General features: G+C 33.6%; 1 non-coding gene across 1 annotated transcript; it reads left to right on the forward strand.

Annotated features, from left to right (window-relative positions):
* Positions 1 to 17,666: 17,666 nt before the first annotated feature.
* Positions 17,667 to 17,773, forward strand: LOC122098239. The gene has a single exon (XR_006145696.1). It is a non-coding gene; the product is annotated as a U6 spliceosomal RNA (small nuclear RNA).
* Positions 17,774 to 21,818: the final 4,045 nt, after the last annotated feature.

The raw sequence follows: 21,818 nt of genomic DNA on the forward strand, positions 1-21,818 counted from the left end.
TCGTGGGCCTGAAGTCTCCCTCAGCTATTCAGCTCAAGGCTAAATCTCTACCACTTAAGCCATAGTGCCACTTCTCATTTTCTGGTGGTTTATTGGAGATGAGTCTCATGGACATTTACTGCACAGGCTGGCTTTGAACCACCATCCTTAGTTCTCAGCCTCCTGAGTAGTTAGGATTACAGGCATGAGCCACCGGCGCCCGTCTTCTCTGTGCAACATTGTAACAATAAAATAAAATCAATAAAGGACATGTTTGATAAATAAATAAAGTAAAATGATAACTTACAGACAAATGAAAATAATAATATACAAATATGTTTATATACATGTATGTACACATCTTTATATTCTTAAATATGTTTACATATATATAGGTATTTGTATATATACAGACATAGTGTGTACATATACATTTATTTAAAGAGACGAATCAGAAATATATTAAGAGCATATTAATGCCATTGAAAAACTTTAACCATCCTGAATAATTTATCAAAAATCCAAATACATATCTCTATAGTAATATAACAACAACCAAGGAATATATGGAAGTATCATAACATACCACGACATTGCATACATATAGAGATTAGTGGAAATAGAAACAATAAGATACCCTTGCACAACCATTATGTGCAAATTGGAATCCTTATACATTGGTGCTTGGCATTTAAAATGATATTTTCAGTTTGTTAAACATACTGGCAAACTTTAAGATATTACACGTAGAGTTGCCTCTATGATATAGCATTTTCAATCATAATTTTATATACAAAATATATTTCAACATATGTCCAATGAGACACATGTACAAGAATATACATAGCAAAACCTTTTACAATAACATATAATAAAATATTTAAATGCCCATTGAGGATATAATACCATTATATACATGCATACAAAACAATATGCTCTATCTATGAGAAAAATTTAGATGGACTTACTTTGGAAATAGTAACATTACATGGGAGAAATAGATAAAATAGACTGCATTTTCTAATTATATGAGCTTTTTAAAATTGGCACATCTGTAGAGGTAGAATATGAAATAATATCTGCTAAAGGGAGGGCAGGTTGAAATAATGACAGGAAGTGTTTACTAATAAATATTGGAGTATTTTGAGAGGATAGTGATGATAAAATGTTCTAGAACTGAAAGTGATGTTCTTACTCCAAATCTTTAACATTCTAAGAATCATTGTACTTTATTGAAGGATCACAGATTGCATTTGCATTATCCTTAGGAAAAATTTTAGAATAGTAGTCGGTGAATCTGTGTAAAAATTTACAATTTAAAATCACAGAATTATATAATGCATAACTTTAGTGCATTGATGAATATGATTATCAATAAAATGTGATCTGTGATATATTCTCTTAGTGACCATACATGACATTGCGAGTCAGTGAATATTCTACAAAATTATGTAAATTGAGGGATGAGATAGGATTGAGAAGGATGAGTGATAATGATGATCAATATGCGTTGTATTGACCATGGAATTTGTCTTAATGATAAACTGCTTGCCTTGAATGTGTGAAGCCCGGTGTTTGATTCCTCAGTACTACATAAACAAAAAAGCTGGAATTGGCACTATGACACAAATCAGAGTACTAGCGTGAGGAAAAGAAGCTTAAGGACATTGACAAGGCCCTGAGTTCAAGCCCTGAGACTAGCCAAAAAAAGTTCCTTTGTATTAAGCCGGGCACTAGTGGCTCACGCCTGTAATTCTAGGTAATCAGGAGGCTGAGGATTGAGGTTTGATTACGGCCCAGGCAGGAAAGACTGTGAGATTATTATCACCAATTAAATCTCAGAAACATCTGAAAGTGCTGCTATGTCTCAAGTGATAGAGTTCTAGCATTCATCCAAAGAAGTTCAGGGACAGCTCCCAGCCCAGCGTTCAAACCTCCGAAGACAAAAAAGTAAACAAACAAACAAAAAAAAACCTCACTAAACACTATTCATAAACTGCTTTGTCAAACAGCAATAACTCCCATAAGACTACTTAAAGTTAATTAAAAATGTGATAAAATACAAGTCATTTTGGGAACTAGAAATAGTATACAGGGGACAAAGTAAATTTTATATCATGCAGTTTGAGTTGAATTTTTTTCTATAGTCTTCTAACATTTATGAAATTGACAATACTGCCAATTATAGGTCAATTTCCTTGAGGAACAGATTGAATTCTGCTGTTTTGTCATAGCAAAGTGTAGATGTGATTTTTTTTGCCACTTATTGAAGTATATCTGATATTTTAAAGTAGATTTTTCCTAATATAATATTAATTTAATCAATCATTTCATTAGGGAGATGTTGGTCAAATTTTTTTTCTAGTAAATCTTATCACTTATAATAAATGAGAGCATGCTGTGATAGTCTCCTATTAACATGACAAAATACTTTATAAAATTCACTTAAAAGGGGGAAAGATTAATCTTGGCTTCTGATTTTATACATTTCAGTTTATGTTTCTTAATTGTTTTGGGTTGGTGGTGGCACAGTACCCCATGTCAGGAACACGTGATGGAGTATGAGTATTCATGGAATCCAGGAAGTAAAAAAGAAGTGACAGGGGGCTGGGAAGGTGGCTCAGTGGTAGAGCGCTTGCCTTGCATGCTCGAGGCCCTGGGTTCGATTCCTCAGCACCACATAAGCAAAAAGAAAAAAGCCGGAAGTGGTGCTGTGGCTCAAGTGGTAGAGCGCTAGCCTTGAGCTGAAGAGCTGAGGGACAGCGCCCAGGCCCAGAGTTCAGGCCCCATGACAGGACCCCCCCCCCAAAAAAAAAAGAAGTGACATAGAAGTGGGAGAGGGAGAAACTAAAGGATGGAAAGAGGGAGAGGGAGAAGGAAAAGGAGAAGGAAAAGGAGACAGAGAAGAAAAAGAAGGAAGAGGAGGAAAGGACTTGACCTTAACATACTTTTTGACTACAAGTTCTCGGTGACCAAATCTCTACAACTATGCTGACTTGAAAGGGTTCACCTCTTTATGGAAACATAGTGAAAGTTAATTATTAATCTCAATCCTTTAAGATTTCAGATTTAATTTCTAGAGTGGTGGGTAGATATTCCTATACATTGTGATAACTTCTGTTCCTAAATATTTACTTGAATTAATCAGAGAAGCTATTTGGCATGGAGGTGTTTTGGTTATAAAATTGCTGGAGCGATATTTTGAGTGCAAATACATTTAACAGATAAGGAAGCTTCAAGATATTTCATTTTATGACCTAAAAAGTGACTACTTCATCTAACTCATAATGACTTGAATTTTTCATAATTTTATGACATTTTCGTTCAAGATTTTGTCATCTAATGAAGTTCTTTCTAGTTGAAGGAAAAATAAATACTATTACAATCATTAATTTCTTAATTATTTTATAGAGTAGGTATAATATGAATTTCCTAACATTCAAAAATAAGTTATATTCAAGTCTATAGGATAAACGGATAAGTCATGGAATATCTTGCTTTATCTCATACTGAGATTGATTCAATGTCTAAAAATCACTGTTAACATAAAATACACGAAATTCAGTGTTTTGCTGAAGTGTCTTGGTAATCAAACCTCAGAAACACATGAGCAGTAACTAAGATTTTTATATATTCAAAAAAGTATGGATCTATATTTTATTTCAAAAAGATTAAGTTTAAAAGAAGAGAAAATCATGTGACCACAGTAGATAATCCTTAATGAAAAATTGCTTAATTCACCCTGACAGAGCCTATTGCTTTTAGTTTACATGAGAAATTTGTTTAACGATCCCGTTGTTGCTTTTGAATTTAGAGTACTTCAATTTGTGCAAAGATTCTGTCATTTAAATCTTCGAGTATATATTTTTTCATAAAAATGAAAACTTTTTTTCACACTGCAGGTTCAGGTTTAATAACTAAATAAATATCTAAATGTTAATTTCTTAAATTGAGCCTCTAGAATTCAAAGAATAAGAAATTTATTTTATTGTTAAATGTATTATATGTGTGCTGAATATGAATATCTCAAGCTTGTAATCCTCACTACTCAGGAAGCTGGGGTTCAAAGTCAGACTTGGCAACAAAGAAAATATCTTATAAATATGTTAGAAACAATCACAAGAAAGAAAAAAAAAACATTTGAATACTTATCTTGAGGTTCATTTCACCTAACATCAACATATCTGACCTTTTCTGCTTGTTTCAGACATGTCCCACCCCCACGGTATATCCCCTGCTTTCACTGTATTTGATGATGGTATAATTTGTGGAGGGGAAGAGCAAAAATAAACCGTTTAAATAGGGATACAGGTCGACCCATTGCAACGATGAGATGTAAAAATCGTTATGTCAAAAAACAAACTTTACAAACTTTAGCCCCAGGGGGATGGGGGGCGGTGTGAAACGGGATGGGTTGGAAGAGGAAACAAAGGAGAAGGCAACAATGCTTGATAAGAAACGTACTCATTACCTTGCCCATGTAATTGTAACCCCTCTGTACGGTATTTTCACAATAAGAATAATTATTTAATTAAAAATAATTTTTTAAAAGCCAGCCTTGGGAAGAAAGTTTGTGAGACGCATCTCAATTAATCATAAACACTCATCACAACACACACACAAAGCCAGAAGTGGAGTTGTGACTCAAATATTAGAGCAATATCCTTGAGGGGGGAAAAAAACAACTAAGGGATAGGTCTTGGTTTTTTTTGTCGGTTGTGGGGCCTGAAATCTGGTCCTGGGTGCTGTCCCTCAGCTTTTCATCTCAAGGCTAGCACTCTACCACGTGAGCCACTTCCGAATTTTTCTGCTTATGTGGTGCTGAGGAATCGTACCCAGGGCCTCATGTGTGGAAGGCATGCATTCTAGCACTGAGCCACCTTCCCAACCCAGGGATAGGTCTTGAGTTCAAATCACAAGAACAACACACACACACTCACACACACAATATTATGTCTAAATTCTTATTTTATTTTCAAGAAATAAACAATATCATGAACAGTAGTATTTTTTACATATCCTGCAATTTGGTGGGTTGCTTTTAGTAAAATTTTTCTTAAACATAGGTTATTAAAATTAAAATTAATCAAGTATATTTATAATTACTCATAACATCTTGTTGTACAATAGTTGGTATTATTGCTGTAGCCATAAGAAATATTCTGAGGGGCGGCTGGGAAGGTGGCTCAGTGGTAGAGTGCTTGCCTTGCATGCCTGAGGCCCTGGGTTCAATTCCTCAGCACCACATAAGCAAAAAGAAAAAGCCGGAAGTGGCGCTGTGGCTCAAGTGGTAGAGCGCTAGCCTTGAGCTGAAGAGCTGAGGGACAGCGCCCAGGCCCAGAGTTCAGGCCCCACGACCGGACCTCCCCCCAAAAATAAGAAATATTCTGAGTAAAAAAAGAAAGGAAGAATAGAAGAAAATGAAAGAAAGAAAAAGAGAAAGAAACAAGAGAAAGAAAGAAAAGAGAGAAAGAGAGATAGGTACGGATGGAGGGAACGAGGAAGGAAAGAAGAAAGAAGGAAGGAAGGAAAAAAGGAAGGAATGAAGGAACAAAGGAAGGAAGGGAGGAAGGAAGGGACAAAAACAATTTAATTTATAAAATCTGCTATTTAGCCCAAAATAAACTTCATGTAATTAACCCTAGTAAATGCAAGTTTGCAATTTTCCTTTCTCTGCCTGTTCCGCATGCATGAATGAAACCAACAAAAGAAGGATCAGAAAAAAACAGGTGAACCTGTTTGCATCTTTAGTAAATATGTATACAAATCTTTTTCTCATTTTTAACATCATCAAATAACTATTTGCAAACAATTTACATTTAGTTATAAATATTCAAAAATTTGAGGTAACCAAAGGATGTCAATATATTATAGAATATGAATACTAGTAATAAGAGTGCTATTAATATTTATTAATTTATTATTATTGATATTCATTTAATATTACAGTCTTCATGTTATATTAATTATAAAATTTTTATTTTGTATTTTATCAGAGAAATTAACATCCTCTGATTTTTTCGTCTGTGAGAGTCTACTAGCAGACCGTAATTAAAATCAAAGGAGATCTGTATTTGTTGGCTCAAACGAATATTTCTGAAAGCAATTAACTCATCAGAGATTGTTCAAATACTTCATAAGGGCCTTCGAAAGGCTTTACCATGCTTACATGGTTACCTGTGATGTGATTCAAGAGCCACTAAACAATCTTACTTCACTTTGCCATCAGTATAATTATTCATTCACATAATTCACATGTTATAAGCTTGTCCTTAAGTTATTATCTTCTATGAAATAATATCCAAATGATATATCACACTAAGTTAAAGAAAAAATTTCAAATGTATTGGATGATGTAACTCCTTCCAGATACACATGTTGAAATTCTATTCCCCTGTCTGGTGGCACACACTTAAATTCCTAGTGGTATTGGAGGATTGAACCTAAAACACTATACTTGTGAAATAGCATCTCCATTAATGCCATACCTGCAGATTGTAGATGGATTGCTTATTTTGAGGTAGTATCACTATGCCTGGGCCGTATTGGACTGCAGTCCTACTAAAACAAGCATAAAACATTGCACCCAGCAAATGGTTAGTTTCTGAAACTTCTTTTTTTGTCTAGGCTTCCCTGGAACTGGAATTCTCTAATTTTTGATGCCCAAGTAGATAACATTACAGGTTTGAGCCACTTTATCCACTAAGCTATACAATTTCAAAATGTCTTGATATTGCCTATATTTGTGCTTAACATATATAGTTAACCTTAATTTTCTCCCTCTTAAGTTTAGTACTCTTGAGCTGAAAACATTGGCTTTCTTGATATACATGGCTTTGTTTTGGATGGAATCGGATCACAATAAAAAAAAATCTCCCAAAAGTTTATTTCAAAAATCATGGAAAAGAAGGCTTCAGGTTGGAAAAAAATTGATCCTTAAGTTCTAAATGCAATACATTTATAGTGTTAGTCAATGCTTTCCTAATTATGAGAAGGAAGGTAGAAATGTGAAAGATGCTAGATATAATTTGATAACCTTCTAGTTCTCCATAGAAATTCTGTAGTCACCACTTCATGTTATCTTCCTTCCTTAAAGCTTGTTTTAAAACCCTCTGGGTGGATATTGGCTGGACTGATTGGTAATCTTCTCCAGGAAATGAAGCTGATTTTAGAAGGCTGATGGTGTAGTAAATAAAGGAATGATGAGAATGAGCACAGATATTGTCACAAAATGAGCAGACCTCCATTATATAATTTGCAAATATCTTTAGTATGTCTTAATTTTTATGTTGTAGTAGGAGCATCTATACAATGCTGAGAATTAGAATTCTACAAAATATACAATGAGAATTGGAATTCTACAAAATATGAAACATTGTTAGGTAAGAGTTGTTCAAGGATGTAATCTTAGCTAGGTAAGAGATTGAGATCTGAAGATTACAGTGTGAAGACAGCCTGGAGTAGGAACGATCATTCGATAATTAATTCCAACTAACCACCAAGGGAAATGGATTTCTAGGTCAAATGGTATGTAGAGCACTGGCCTTCAACATAAAAGCACCATCCAGGCCCTGAGTTTAAGCCCTGGGATCAACAGAAACAAAAACACAAAATACAACATAGAGTTAGATATTTTATAATGAAGCATATTCTAATGTACTCTTCAGTGTTAGAAAGACTAAACTTCTGTGTTAGCTTTATAACCTACCACAATAAGTGTTATTGTTCATTTATTAAGCAGGAAGGCTTACTCAGATTTAGAACTTTGAAGGTTTCAGTGTATGTTCAGTTGGTTTTATTGATTTTGGGGCCTGTGACAAGACAATGTCAAGGTCGGGAGTATGTCAAAGAGAAATGTTTTGACCTAGAATGATTAGAAGATAAAAGAAGAAAGTAGATGAGAATCTAGTTCTCATGTGTTTCACTCTAAAGAATTTAATTTCCAGAAGAACTATTCAGGTATTCTCCACAGTCTGGGAGGAAATAGAAAGTCATTTTTCTTTAACACGTAGGTCTTTCTGGGGCATTCTAAAAGCAAATGGCCATATCTTCACCATTGATAATGACTTGTCCAGGGGTGGAAGCAACTAGATATTTCTATAAATTCTAATCAGATCTCAGTAGACTAAATATTTTATGGAATTCCTATTAAAATATTTTCTTGCAGTCTTCATACAACATATGTGTTTATCTGTGTGTTTGTATGTGTGTATGAATAAACGAATACAACAATGTAGAGGATAAAAGTATTAGTATGGCCTTTTGTTTTTCTTCTCAAACCATGAAAGCCTGCCACAATCCCAATCAAATCCCATCCAAGATTCAAACATCAATGCTGTCCCAAAAGTTTTTCATGCAAACCCTAGTACATCCACCTCATTTAAGATGGCCATGGTATATGAGCATTTAAAGTCTTATAATTATGTTGTCATCAAGGAAACAATGTACAATATTTCTTTTAAAAATACCTAGATTTTAGAACACTTATCCAGAAAATTAAAGGAAATAATTATGGTATTAATTTAAATATTTAGTCACGTAAATGGGTATTCTATATCCACAGAGGCCTATTAAACCACATGATTGAAAACCTCATCTATTACCAACTTCCATGAAGACAGTTCTTGCTGAAAATAAACGAGATGTGGTAAACACATAAAAATGTATGCCACTAACAAATGCTGCTGTTCTAAAGCATGGAAGTGACAGAGCAATTAATGCCTGTGAACAGCAGGTTCTAAGTAGTGGAATGTGATTATACCCTAAGTAGAAAAATCCACAGATATTTCAGGTTGTGCTTCGTTGTTGACATTTATGAGATATATTTTGGAAAGCACAATGAATGAAAGCACGTTGTTTGTAAAACTTTGCTGGCTGATAGAAACTTATTGAAATGTATCAAATGAGAAGACTGACAATATGGTGGATAAGATGTGGTATGCAGCTTTCAATACAGACTGAAGCAAACCAAAGAATTGGAATTATTTTTTTCCTTAACAAATACTTTCTGGGTATATTGGGCTATACAGTATAATGATGAAATAATCATGTCTGTGAAAAAGTAAGGAAAAAACACTGTCACCTTTTGAATTTCTTTTTAAAGTGAATCTTAAATGAGAAAGATGAAGAAAATTTAAATGCGTTAATAAAATATTATCAAGTATTAGTTTAATTTTTGATTAAAAGTTAAAACAAACTGACAGACTTAGTCCTGGCACATGTTTTCTTTTGTTCTTGTTTTTTGGGGGGTGATATAAATATTTTTTTCAGAAAGGCATCCTTGTCTTAACCATTTCCCATAAAATTTATGCTGTCATAGGATCAGAGTTTTTTTTTGGCTAAATTAAGATAATAGCAGGCTCATTTTATGCCAACACAATATATAAACACCAATGACATTTTTCACTGAACAAACACTCATAAAAAATCATAAAATAATAAAGTCAAAATCCATGTCAATTTTTTTGTCGGTCATGGGGCTTGAATTCTGGGCCTGGGAATTGTCCATCAGTTCTTCAGCTCAATGCTACCACTGTACCACTTGGGCCACAGTGCCATTTCTTGTTTTTAGGTGGTTTATTGGAGATAAGAATCTCACAGACTTTTCTGCTCAGGCTGGCTTTGAACCACGATCCTCAGATCTCAGAATCCTGAGTAGCTAAGATTACAGTCACCAAAGCTTAAATCCAAGTCAATTTTTTAAAAAGCAAGCTTATTGAAACTTCTGGCTTTTTCCAATAAACAATCTTATTTTTTCAGTATTAGTTTATAACTATGAGTTACTTTTAGATGTAACTGTGAATTTTTTAATAGAATCAAATATAATTCTTACCATTACTCTGTATTTTACAAAAATCCACTGTAATGGATTTTCACCAAAGTCAATTATTACATACTATCTCACACACTATTGTTATTACATTCTATATTGCATATAGTGTGAAGTGAAAATAATTTCGACAATTTCATATAAATTTTAGGTGCTATTTTAACATTACAAATTCACATCTGTGGTTTTAAACTAAGGAAAAAATTTAGAGTTAAAAATAAAATATGAATGGGAAGGGATGGGAAGGGGAAACAAAGGAGGAAGCTACAATGCTTGATAAGAAATGTACTCATAATCTTGCCCATCTAATTGCAACCCCTCTGTACAGTATTTTCACAATAAAAAAAGAAATGCAAAAAAAACAAATATGAATGTTTAGTGTGTCCCAATTAAACCAAAAATTCTGAGTTCATCCACATAAAATTATTTTCTTTCCACTAAAAAATTTGAAGTATTACCATTAAAAATAGTTAGGCAAGATGAGGCAGAATTCAAATTACGTCAAACAACGTCTCTGTTATTTTGCTAATCCCTCCACTAAGAAGATCTCCCTATTCCCAGTTGTCACAAAAATTGAAGTATCTCTTAGAATTCTATTTGGAAAACTTCTATATCATTGATTCTTTTTGTATTTTCTATTATATGAAACAAAATATAGACACAAAACAATTGAAATAAAATACACACATATGTTGAAGTCATCACAGCTGGAAAACAACCAACAAATTGGAACTTCACCAGGAACAAAAAGATATTGTGCCCACTTTATTTTTTTAAGTACAAAGCCTTCAAATACATGTTAATTTGAGTAGAACTATAAGGATAACTGTCTCTCACAAATAAGGTTGTGCTAATTTGTAATTAAATTCATCTGGATGAACCTAATATAGCAAGTCCCTTGAATGAATCAAATTGTTTAAAACAAATGTAACTGTATGTGAAGCAAGATCTGTACATATTTAAAAGAAAAGTTGCTACAGTATCAAATCACAAAAATCATGACATACTTAAAAATTTCAGAAATGCAATTACTAAGTCCAAAATATCCATAATGAGAACTAAATACTACTGACTTATCAAGAACAAAATATGCAAAGAATCTGAGCAGTGTACATGAAGTACATAATTTAAAACTACTCCAAATTACACTGCTTTTAGAAGACTGAATATGTGTTATCTAAAGGAAAAATCAGCACATTATATAAATGAAATTAAAAATCTCATGAAAAGAGAGAATTGAAAATAATATTTTAATAAATGGTGGTCAAAATCTAGTACTGACAAAATTGCATACCTATTTAGTTAGATTCAAAAAAGACCCAAGTTACTCAAGCTGATTTAAAACTTTGGCAAAATAGTAGAATACAACTGTAACATTATTATGGATGTTGACTCTGGCATGGAATTAATTTCCTCTTTAATCTGACAAGTTAATATATCAAAGAACATAACTTCTCCAACTAAATATCAGACCTAACTAAACATACAACCAGAAAAGTCATCATGCAAGCCATATTGCAGCTGGGGTAAAAGAAAAATTTGGAAAAAAATGTAAGAGAGGAGATGAAGAGAAATATTGTGGAGTAAATATGTTCAAATATTTCCTAGGTTAGTATAATGACATAATAAAACATAAGTATAAAAATAGGATAATGAAATTTATAAAAGGAAAAAATTTAGCAAGCTACATTATATGGATGTATGTGTATAACACAATAAAATACTTTGTGAAATTAACATTTGCTAATAAAAAGTCAAAAATGCATTGGAGTTGTTGTACAGTCATATGTTATTTTCCATTTTTTGTTAACATATTTCCCTGATAAAGGAATAGGAGTAATAGGTTTTGCTCATTTAGAAAGACAATCTTGTCCAATTAGCATAAAGATATTCTAGTTAATTAATGTCAATATGAAATTGTTAAATTAATTATTGTATTAGAATATTTCCAATGCACTGTTCAAATATTACCCTATAGGTATATACTTTTTGCTATTTATTGAATAAGTTGTCTTTACTTAATTACTATATGCCATTTTCTGAATGTAGTTTGGTAAATACAACTAGGATATATTATACCTGAACAGGAAATCAATTATTCAAACAGTTTTATCAAAAATGCATCTAACGAAAAAAAGAGGTCAGCCCAAATTATGTATATTTGAAAATAATACTTGCTTAGTCCTCTTCTCACATTCCCCATTCCCTTCTTGAGAATGCTACACATTGTAGGGAATTTGTTAACATGTTTTAGAGACATAGGTTGACTTTAAAACCATGAGTTAGTTTATGCTGCATTTTTGTTTACTTTATATCCAGAAAAGCTAAATTCTTACCTTATCATTTTCCTTAGACTTTATACTCAGGTTTCATCTCTGATGGGTGAAAGATAGAGATATAAACATTTTTTAACAGTGGCTAAATTTAGATTGAGGAATCTATGTACAACTATACTCATGCAGATAGACCTCATCAGTCACGTGACCACAATATCAAAATGTTAACCTATGCTTCCTGAAATCATGCTTATGAGATCTTGTGTATTATAAACAGTGGTTATTAGCATTTGTTTTCAAACAACCTCATTTCATGGGTTAGGAACTAAAGTGAGATATTTTACTCAAAATTTAAGGAGGCATCCAAATTTAGTTACCAAGATATACAGCATTTAACACAATGTTTGAAAAATGCAAGATAAAGGAAATAATTTATAAAAAAAACAACGTTCAAAATAAATAGAGAATCAGTATGACTGATTTTTCTTTTACCCCAGCTGCAATATGGCTTGCATGATGACTTTTCTGGTTGTATGTTTAGTTAGGTCTGATATTTAGTTGGAGAAGTTATGTTCTTTGATATATTAATTTGTCAGATTAAAGAGGAAATTAATTCCATGCCAGAGCCAACATCCATAATAATGTTACAGTTGTATTCTACTATTTTGCCAAAGTTTTAAATCAGCTTGCAACCCAAGCGAATGTAGAAGATATTGGACCCTAACAAAACTGACAATTGCATAAACCCAGTCCTCTATGACAGATTTAACAAGGCCTATCTTGGAGATTCTTGTTAGGGACATGATAAAAATTTATAGTTTAGTTGTGATTACAGAACAGTTTTACACCTGTCACTAAGTCATTACCTTTATTTAGCACAGTCCCTTTTTCCCTAACTTATATTTTCTTGGCTCAGGAAACTGTTTTTTGCTTGTGAAAACCTGGCTGTTTACAATATAGAAATGGGTTTTTCATCCTTTTGAAATTACTGTCTGTATAGTGTTCTATGAGATGAGCTTCCTACGATATTCCATATCATAGGAATAAATTACTCTAATTCAAACTTGGACAACAGCTAGCTTGTTCACTCTCCTAGGAAACCATCTGTATAGATTTTTTACATGTAAACAGACCCTCATTTACTTACAAAAGTCTGTCAGTGAGTCAAACCTAACTCACCTAAGTGAGGTGAATTCCTCTCTCATGCTTCTTTTACATTAAAAATGGTAAGAACTGTTCAACAATGCATATACTTTTTAATGTGAAGTGTGACTCCTATTTTCCATAATGTGAATCAAGGAGAGGAATCAGTTTAAGATGTGAAAGAGCCTTTCGAAGAGTTTTGGACCTTGAAAATTGTCCTGGGTATTCATTTTTGGAAAAATATCCCTTTTCAAAGACAAAGGACTCCTTTTTTTTATATTGTGCAGGTACTGGGATTTGAACTCTTGGCCTTGAGCTCTACCTGGGCTTTAATTCTCTATGTTTAATCTATAGACCTGAGACACACATTCACTTCTTCCTTTTACCAAGAGTGGAGAAAAGAATCTCCTAGGTTTATCTACTTGGAATAGCTTCGAATTGCAATTATCAAATTTGAAATGGTTCCAAGCATTCCGTCTAAGGCATATTCAACAACTAGTGAAAATTGTGTTGGCTATAATTATGTATCTTTCTCTATGTGTGCACGTTTACATTTGTATATATATGTGTGTATTTGTGTGTATGCTAACGTGCAAGTGAACCTACATAAGGGCATATACACACATATATGCATATATAAATGAATATACAAATATAAATATATGTGCATATATATGTATATCAGATGTTCAGTGATTTAATCTATAGTTCCTAGCACATTGTCATTCTCACAAAATGTACATGATAAATTGCTCTGCAGATCTGTGATCTATTATGGATATCCTTTGTACTCACTTCCCCCATTAGTTTTTGACCATCCCTGTGAACAACTTCGGTCTACTTTCCATAGGATAGATTTTTTTCATTACAGGTAGTTACTAACTGATAATAAAAGAAAAAAGGTTGCTTGTAAAAGAAAAAAATTCTTGATTATAGCCATTCTACCTGGGGTGAGGTGGTATCTCAATGTTGCTTTGATTTGCATTTCTTTTATGGCTAGAGAGGTTGAGCATTTATTCATGTGACTATTGGCCATCCTTCTTTCATCTTCAGAGAAGTTTCTCTGTAAGTTTTTAGCCCACTTATGTATTGAGTAGTTGTTTCTTTGAAGATTTGTTGTTGGGGGATTTAATTTGTTGATATCCAGGTAGATTTTAGATATGAGACCCTTGTCTGTTGTATGGCTAGTGAAGATTTTCTTCCAATCCGAGGACATTCTATTGATCTTGCTAACTATGTCCTTTGCCATGCAGAAGCTCTGCAATTTCATGCAATCCCATTTGCCCAAATTTTCTTTGATTTGTTGTGTTTCTGGGACTCTATTAAGGAAATTTTGGTTTGTGCCGAGGAGACCTAGGGTTTCTCCTTTTCCATCCTGTAATGTTTTCAGAGTGTCTGATTTGACTCCAAGGTATTTGATCAATTTGGAGTTGATTCTGGTGCAGAGTGATATATAAGGATCTAGCTATTTTTCTGCAAGTAGTTAACCAATTTTTCCAGCACCATCTACTGAAGAGGCTGTTAGATGTTGGAGGAGATGTGGACAGAAGGGAACCTTACTGCATTCTTGGTGGGAGAGTAAACTTGTTCAACCATGTTGAAAAGCAGTATGGAGGTTCCTCAAAAGACTCTACATAGATCTCCCCTATGACCCAGCAATCCCACTTTTGGGCGTTTCACCAAATGATCACAAATAAGACCACACTAAAGCTACCAGCACAACTATGTTTATTGCAGTATTATTTACCATAGCTAAGACATGAAACCAACCCAGATGCCCCTCAGTAGATGAATGGATCAAGAGAATGTGGTATATATGCACAACGGATTTCTATGCCTCCATCAGAAAGAATGACATTGCCCCATTTGTTAGGAAATGGAAAGGCTAGGAAAAAATTATATTAAGCGAAGTAAGCCAAGCCCAAAGAAACATAGGTTTCATGGTTAACCTTATTTGCAACAACTGGTATATGTCTGAGTCAAGCAGAAAAGGTCAGATAGGTTGATGTTAGGGACATGAACCCTAAGATATGTATTCAAATGTTTTTAATGCGATTTTTTCTAACATATTTAAAGATTATTTCTTTGTTGCTTTGTATGTCCCTCCCCAACGGTATAAGCCCTGCTTTCACTGTATTTGATGGTGGTATAATTTGTGGGGGAGGATTGGGAAAAAACAATTCGTTTAAATAAGGATACAGGTGGACGCATTGCAACACTAATATGTACAAGTACTTATGTCGAAAAACGAATTTTACTACTTTGGTTGGGGGGAGTATTTGGTATGGGGGACAAGGAGGATTGGAAGTTCTGGGAAGGAGAAACAAAGGAGGACGCTACAATGCTTGATAAGAAATGTACTCCTTATCTTGTCCATGTAATTACAACCCCTCTGTACAGTATTTTCCCAATAAAAAAGAAAAAATAATAAAAAGAACAAAATTTTTAAAAATATATAAAGTAATCTTGTAGAAGATTAAAAAAATAAAAGAAAAATAATTTTAGGTCACAGGTTAAAGTATCTTATCCATTCCAATGATTCCTATGAGATAAAATTTATAGTAGAAGTAAAAGTGAAAAGGAACTCCTAGATATGTTATTTTACCATTTAGAATGGCAAAGAATAATATCATGTCACTGTCATAACTCTTAAAGAATGCAAGGTTAACCGATGGTTGCTTTTATGTTCCCACAAAACCAGTAGATCCTGAAGCATAATAGTAGCCTAGCAGAAATTCTAAGTAGCAGACATGGGGCATGGAAGAGAAAGAGAGGAAATGAGACAGAGTGAAAGAGAGAGAGAAATATCATAATATTGAAAGTGAATAATAGATAAACAAGAGCTGTATGAGAATATTCATACTGCTATCTTTAGACTCTATGTGTACATTTGCAGGTATTTGATATTTGTAATCCATCAACATGAAATATAAAGTTATGTTGATAAAAATAAAAGTGACTCAGAAGAAATTATAAATGCAAAAACGATCTTCACAGCAGCAAACTCTCAGAGATATTTCATGACTTTGAAAAGGATAAAGTGGGTGAAGTTACTATAAATTTAGAAGTACAACAATTCACAAAAATAGAAAAAGATATTTATATATTTCCTTATATAACCCAAAGCAAAAGGAAAATGTTGTTTAGATGATTTTTTTAAAAACACAGTCTCTCAAGTGCTAGGAAGTTGGCTCAGTGGTAGAGTGCTTGCCTTTCATGCATGAGGCCCTGGGTTTGATTCCTCAGCACAACGTAAGTAGAAAATGTTGGAAATGGTGCTGTACCATAAGTGTTAGCGCTAGCCTTGCCTGAGGAACAGCACTCAGGCCCCAGAGTTCAAGCCCCATGACCAACAAAGTCAAAATAAAACAAAACAAAACAAAACACAGTCTCTCACATTTGTGGCCTCAACTCTGTAATACTGTTGCTTCAACCTAGGGGTAAGATTTTAGTTGTGGACATGTATCAACTCTCCTGATTCAGACTCTACTTGATCATTTTTTAATAAATATTTTGTTCTTAATTTTCCTAGTTGTAAATTCACATGCACCTATAAAAAAATGGTTTGACCACCCCAGTAACCTTCTCAAAGTACCTCCTAATGATGACTAACAAAAAGTTGTATTATATAACAAGTAAAACAATGCTACAAAGAAAACCAATAATTAAATAATGATTAATAAAATAAAAAACAAAACAATTACCAGTGTTTTTAGTATTTGAAGTGCACTACATATTAGATTTTACTATTTTCTCATATTCCTGTACATTTTAAACCGCCTAAGATTATGATGTTCAACAAGATTTTTATAGGCTATGAATAGTCTTCAAAGTTACACACTAAGGTTATTATTTATGGCTCATCTCATTATTTGTTTATGGCCTATATGATCTCTTGTTCCTCGCTAAAATATAAAGTAAGGAATCCCTAAATTTTAACAAGAACTGTGTAGTTAGCAAGTCTTAACCCTTCATTCTGCTTCTTTACACAAAGACTTTGCAACTTCTCATTAACAAAGTTTCTATAAATTCTGAAATGTACATACTTAGTAGTATATGTCTGCTAACATAAATCTTAAATACTTTATAGAAAATTTTATACCTGCCAAACAGTCCTAATTTTGGCATATATAAGCAAATTCCTAAAATTAAATAGATATAAAACACTAAAATTTTTAACAACCCTTAACACTTGCTGCTGTGTTCATTATGACATGTGCCTTGTATAGAACAATTGAATTATTTCCCCTACACATCTCTTGAACCGCAAATATCTGGAATTATTTTGTTTTTGACATGTCCATCTTGACATTATTCTTAAATGTGTGCTTATGTAAGAAGTACATGGTTCTAAAATTTCACAATTCTTCTAAACTTACTTTTTGTTGAATTGCCTAGTTTAAGAAAATCAATTACACTTTATATATAAAAAATATTCTGTGCTCAATTCAGCATCACATAAACTAACATTGTAATGATACTGAGAAGATTAGCATGGCTCCTGCGCAAGGATGACAGGCAAATTCCTGAAGCATTCCATAGTTTTACAACAATAGATGCTGGAGGGGATGTGGCCAGAAGGGAACCTTACTGCATTCTTGATGGGAGTGTAAACTTTTTCAACCATTTTGGAAATTAGTATGGAGGTTCCTCAAATGACTCCACATAGATCTCCCCTATGATCCAGAAATCCCACTTTGAGGCATTTACCCAAATGATCACAAACAAGACCATCCTAAAACTACCAGCACAACTACATTTATTGCAGCATTATTTAAGATAACTAAGATATGGAACCAACCCCGATGCTCCTCAGCAGAAGAATGGATCAAGAGGATGTGGTTTATATAAACAATGGAATTCTATGCCTCCATCAGAAAGAATGGCATCACCCAATTTGTTAGAAATTGGAAAGATATGGAAAAAATATTAAGTGAAGTAAGCCAAATCCAAAAGAACACAGGTTCCATGGTTTCCCTAATTTTCAATAACTTTATATGTATAGTATAAGCAGAAAAGGTCAAAAGCTATGTCCATATGACCAGATAACATAATGTTACGGGAAATGAAACCCAAGATAGGGATACAAGAATTTTTCTCTTTTTTGCTATTGTTTCTAATGTACTTATAATGTGCAATGTGATTTTTTGTGTCTTTTTATATTTTCCTCCCCATGCTATAACAACTGTTTTCACTGTATTTGAAGTTGGTGCGCCTATATCTTGTATATATGCTCTTCTAATTTGGGGAGAGGAAGGAAAAAAACAAAATGCCTAAATAGGGATACAGGTTGACCCATTGTAACAATGAGATGCACAAGACACTATGCTGAAAAATGAACGTTACAATTTAGGCAGGGGAAGGGGGGAGCGGAGTGCACTTGTGGAGGTGCGAGGGAAGGAATGGTAGAGGAAAAATAAAGGAGGAGGTAACAATGTTTGTTAGGAATTATTCTCATTACCTAGCTCATGTAAATATGACCCCTGTGTACAGTATTTTTACAATAAAAAGTATAAAACTTTTCTAAGAGGAGGAGTTTATTACTTTATTTTGCTTATATAATATCGTTAACAAAGAAATTAATGCAAAACACTGATATGAAGATATTTAGAATGGCTGTATGTGTGTATGTGCATGTGTGCACACACGCGCAAGTAGCATGTGTGTACAGGAAATTGCATTTCTGTTGGCATGCTCAGAATTTGAAATCGCGGCTTCAAGGTCTTGCTAGGCCTTTCCTCTTAGATTGGTGAGGTACTATATAAGCTACATCTTCATTCTTGGCCCTATGCTAGTTCATTAAATTTTTGAAAAATTATATCATGAATTTATTTTGCCCTGATTGGGTTCCAACTGTTATCCACAGATCTCGGGCTCCTGAGTAGATGTCCGGAGGAGTTAGGATAACAGGTGCGACCATCCAGCACAAGGTTTTCAGAATAATTTCAAAAGTAGAAGAAAATTTACTTCACAGGGTCCTGTTTTATCATCTCCTACTTTGAAAGCATTTTGGGTGATTGTATATGAATTTTTTAGGTTTTTGATTCTTAAAAGTCAGTTAATGATAATATTTAAAAGTTTTAGTACTTTTTAAAAAGGAAACTGGAAGTTTCCTCAATTTATAAGCTCAACTCTCTACATGATAACCCAATCTCACCAACACAGTCTGTGTTGAAGACAAAATGTAACAGAAAACAATCACCATGGACATTAATTGCTATGCTATTATTTCTTGGACAATATGAATATTGAATTGAGAGTGTAAGAGAATGGAGAGATTTTACCTACCTTTTGTGTACTGCTAAAAGGCTTTTGGAAACTTTGCCTCATTTCCTTTCTCACTGTATGTCTTTGGGTCATCTACTTAAGGCATTTAATTACAATTTTTCCCAACACTAAAATGGTAATAACATTAGCATTATAACAAATATTATCTTAAGAATTAAGGGAAATAAAACTTGTGAAGTACTTAACCTAAACTTCTGTGAAGGAGCTTTGAGTTTAGCCAGCAGTTTTTTTTAAATACTAAATAGAATGCAATAAGCATTACAAAAGCCATTACGTGTAGTGAGAAACCAAAAGTAATGTTATCTATTGACCATGTTCTGCTTCCAAGGAAACCAGGGTGATAACTTCTTATTCTGTAAATCAAACTGGTTATCTTATATCTTACGTCTTGGTAGTGTAAAAGTATCAGGGAAAGAATAATGAATGAATGTTGTAGACTGAGGTGAAGTCCATATGAAAATGTGAAAAACTGATAAAACATAAAAGTACCTTCGCGATATGTTGTGGTTTACATTTTAAGGAAGACCTAGAAGAATGAATTCTCTTTTTGATATCCTAGCATAGCTCCTTATAAGTAGGTACTCTTTCTTCCTTCTTGTAGAGGCATCATCAGATGAGAGGAACTGTATTTTTTTTGTTTGCTTCCTTCCATTTATTCTTCAGTTTGAAATCTGAACTATTGAGACTGAAAGAGAGCAAGGGAAATTAGAAACATAGACTTTGGAAAGAACAATTAACGTAAAATAAATAAAATGCACATAGTCTTGTTAAAGGTCTAACTAAATTGAAGTATATGGTCTCAAGCATTAACAGAAAATGATTTAAGCAATATCATTTTATTGAAAATTGAAAAATGTTAGGAGTGGCTTAATATTTTTCTATCTACTACCTTGAATTAATTATTGATTTTGTATAGAGAGATTAAAGATGAGATTAACAAGAAACTTGATTAAAATTGGACAAAAGTTCTGAATGGACATCTTTTCCATAAAGCCCTGAAAATCGCCAGTGGGCTAACAAAGTTGTGTTTAATACAACTTCTACGCTGGCTTAATGGTTTGTGAACTGAAATCATTAGAGAAATGTAATTCAAAATTACTATGATAAGGGGTTCCGGGAAGATGGCGGAGGAGAAGCTGGAGGCTAAACAAGCTCTCACAGAGAAAGAAGTTTTATTTTATTTTTTTAAAATTTAATTTTTTTTTGTGAACATACTGTACAGAGGGGTTACAATTACATGGGCAGGATAATGTGTACATTTCTTATCAAGCATTGCAGCCTCCTCCTTTGTTTACCCTTCACATCCATTCCCAATCTCCCCCCTCCCCCCACACCCAATCCTCCCCCCTCCCCCCCACACCAATGTTGTAAAGCTCATTTTCTACATGACAACTTGTACTTCTCATTGTTGCAACAGGTCCACCTGTATCCTTAAACGACTTGTTTTTCCCCATCTCCTCCACAAGTTATACTGACATCAAATATAGTGAAAGCAGGGGTTATACTGTGGGGGAGGGACATACAAAGCAACAAAGAGATAATCTTATAAATGCATTAGAAACAAATGCATGAAATAAAAAAGCATTAAAATACATATCTAAGGGTTCATTTTCCTAACATCACATTATCTGACCTTTTCTGCTCGACTCATACATATACTAGATATTGCAAATAAGGGAAACCATGGGACCTATGTTTCATTGGGCCTGGCTTACTTCACTTAATATAATTTTTTCCAAGTTTTTCCATTTCCTAACAAATGGGGCAATGTCATTCTATCTGATGGAGGCATAGAATTCCATTGTGTATATATACCACATTTTCTTGATTCATTCATCTACTGAGGGGCATCTGGGTTGGTTCCATATCTTAGCTATGGTAAATAATGCTGCAATAAACATAGTTGTGCTGGTAGCTTTAGTGTGGTCTTGTATTTAAACATTTGGGTAAATGCCCAAATGTGGGATTGCTGGGTCACAGGGGAGGTCTATGTGAAGTCTTTTCACGAACCTGCATAGTGCTTTCCAAAGTAGTTGAACAAGTTTACACTCCCACCAACAATGCAGTAAGGTTCCCTTCTGTCCACATCCCCTCTTGCATCTGTTGTTGTTAGAGTTCTTGATTATAGCCATTCTAACTGGGATGAGGTGGTATCTCAATGTTGTTTTGATTTGCATTTCTTTTATGGCTAGGGAGATTGAGCTTTTTTCTTCCTGTGTCAATTGGCCATCCTTCTTTCTTCTTCAGAGAAGTTTCTCTTCAAGTCTGTAGCCCACTTATTTATTGGGCAGTTGTTTCTTTGA

Source organism: Dipodomys spectabilis, unplaced genomic scaffold (genome assembly GCF_019054845.1).
Source record: "Dipodomys spectabilis isolate Male_0828 unplaced genomic scaffold, ASM1905484v1 ptg000466l, whole genome shotgun sequence".
Classification (NCBI taxonomy): Eukaryota; Metazoa; Chordata; class Mammalia; order Rodentia; family Heteromyidae; genus Dipodomys; species Dipodomys spectabilis.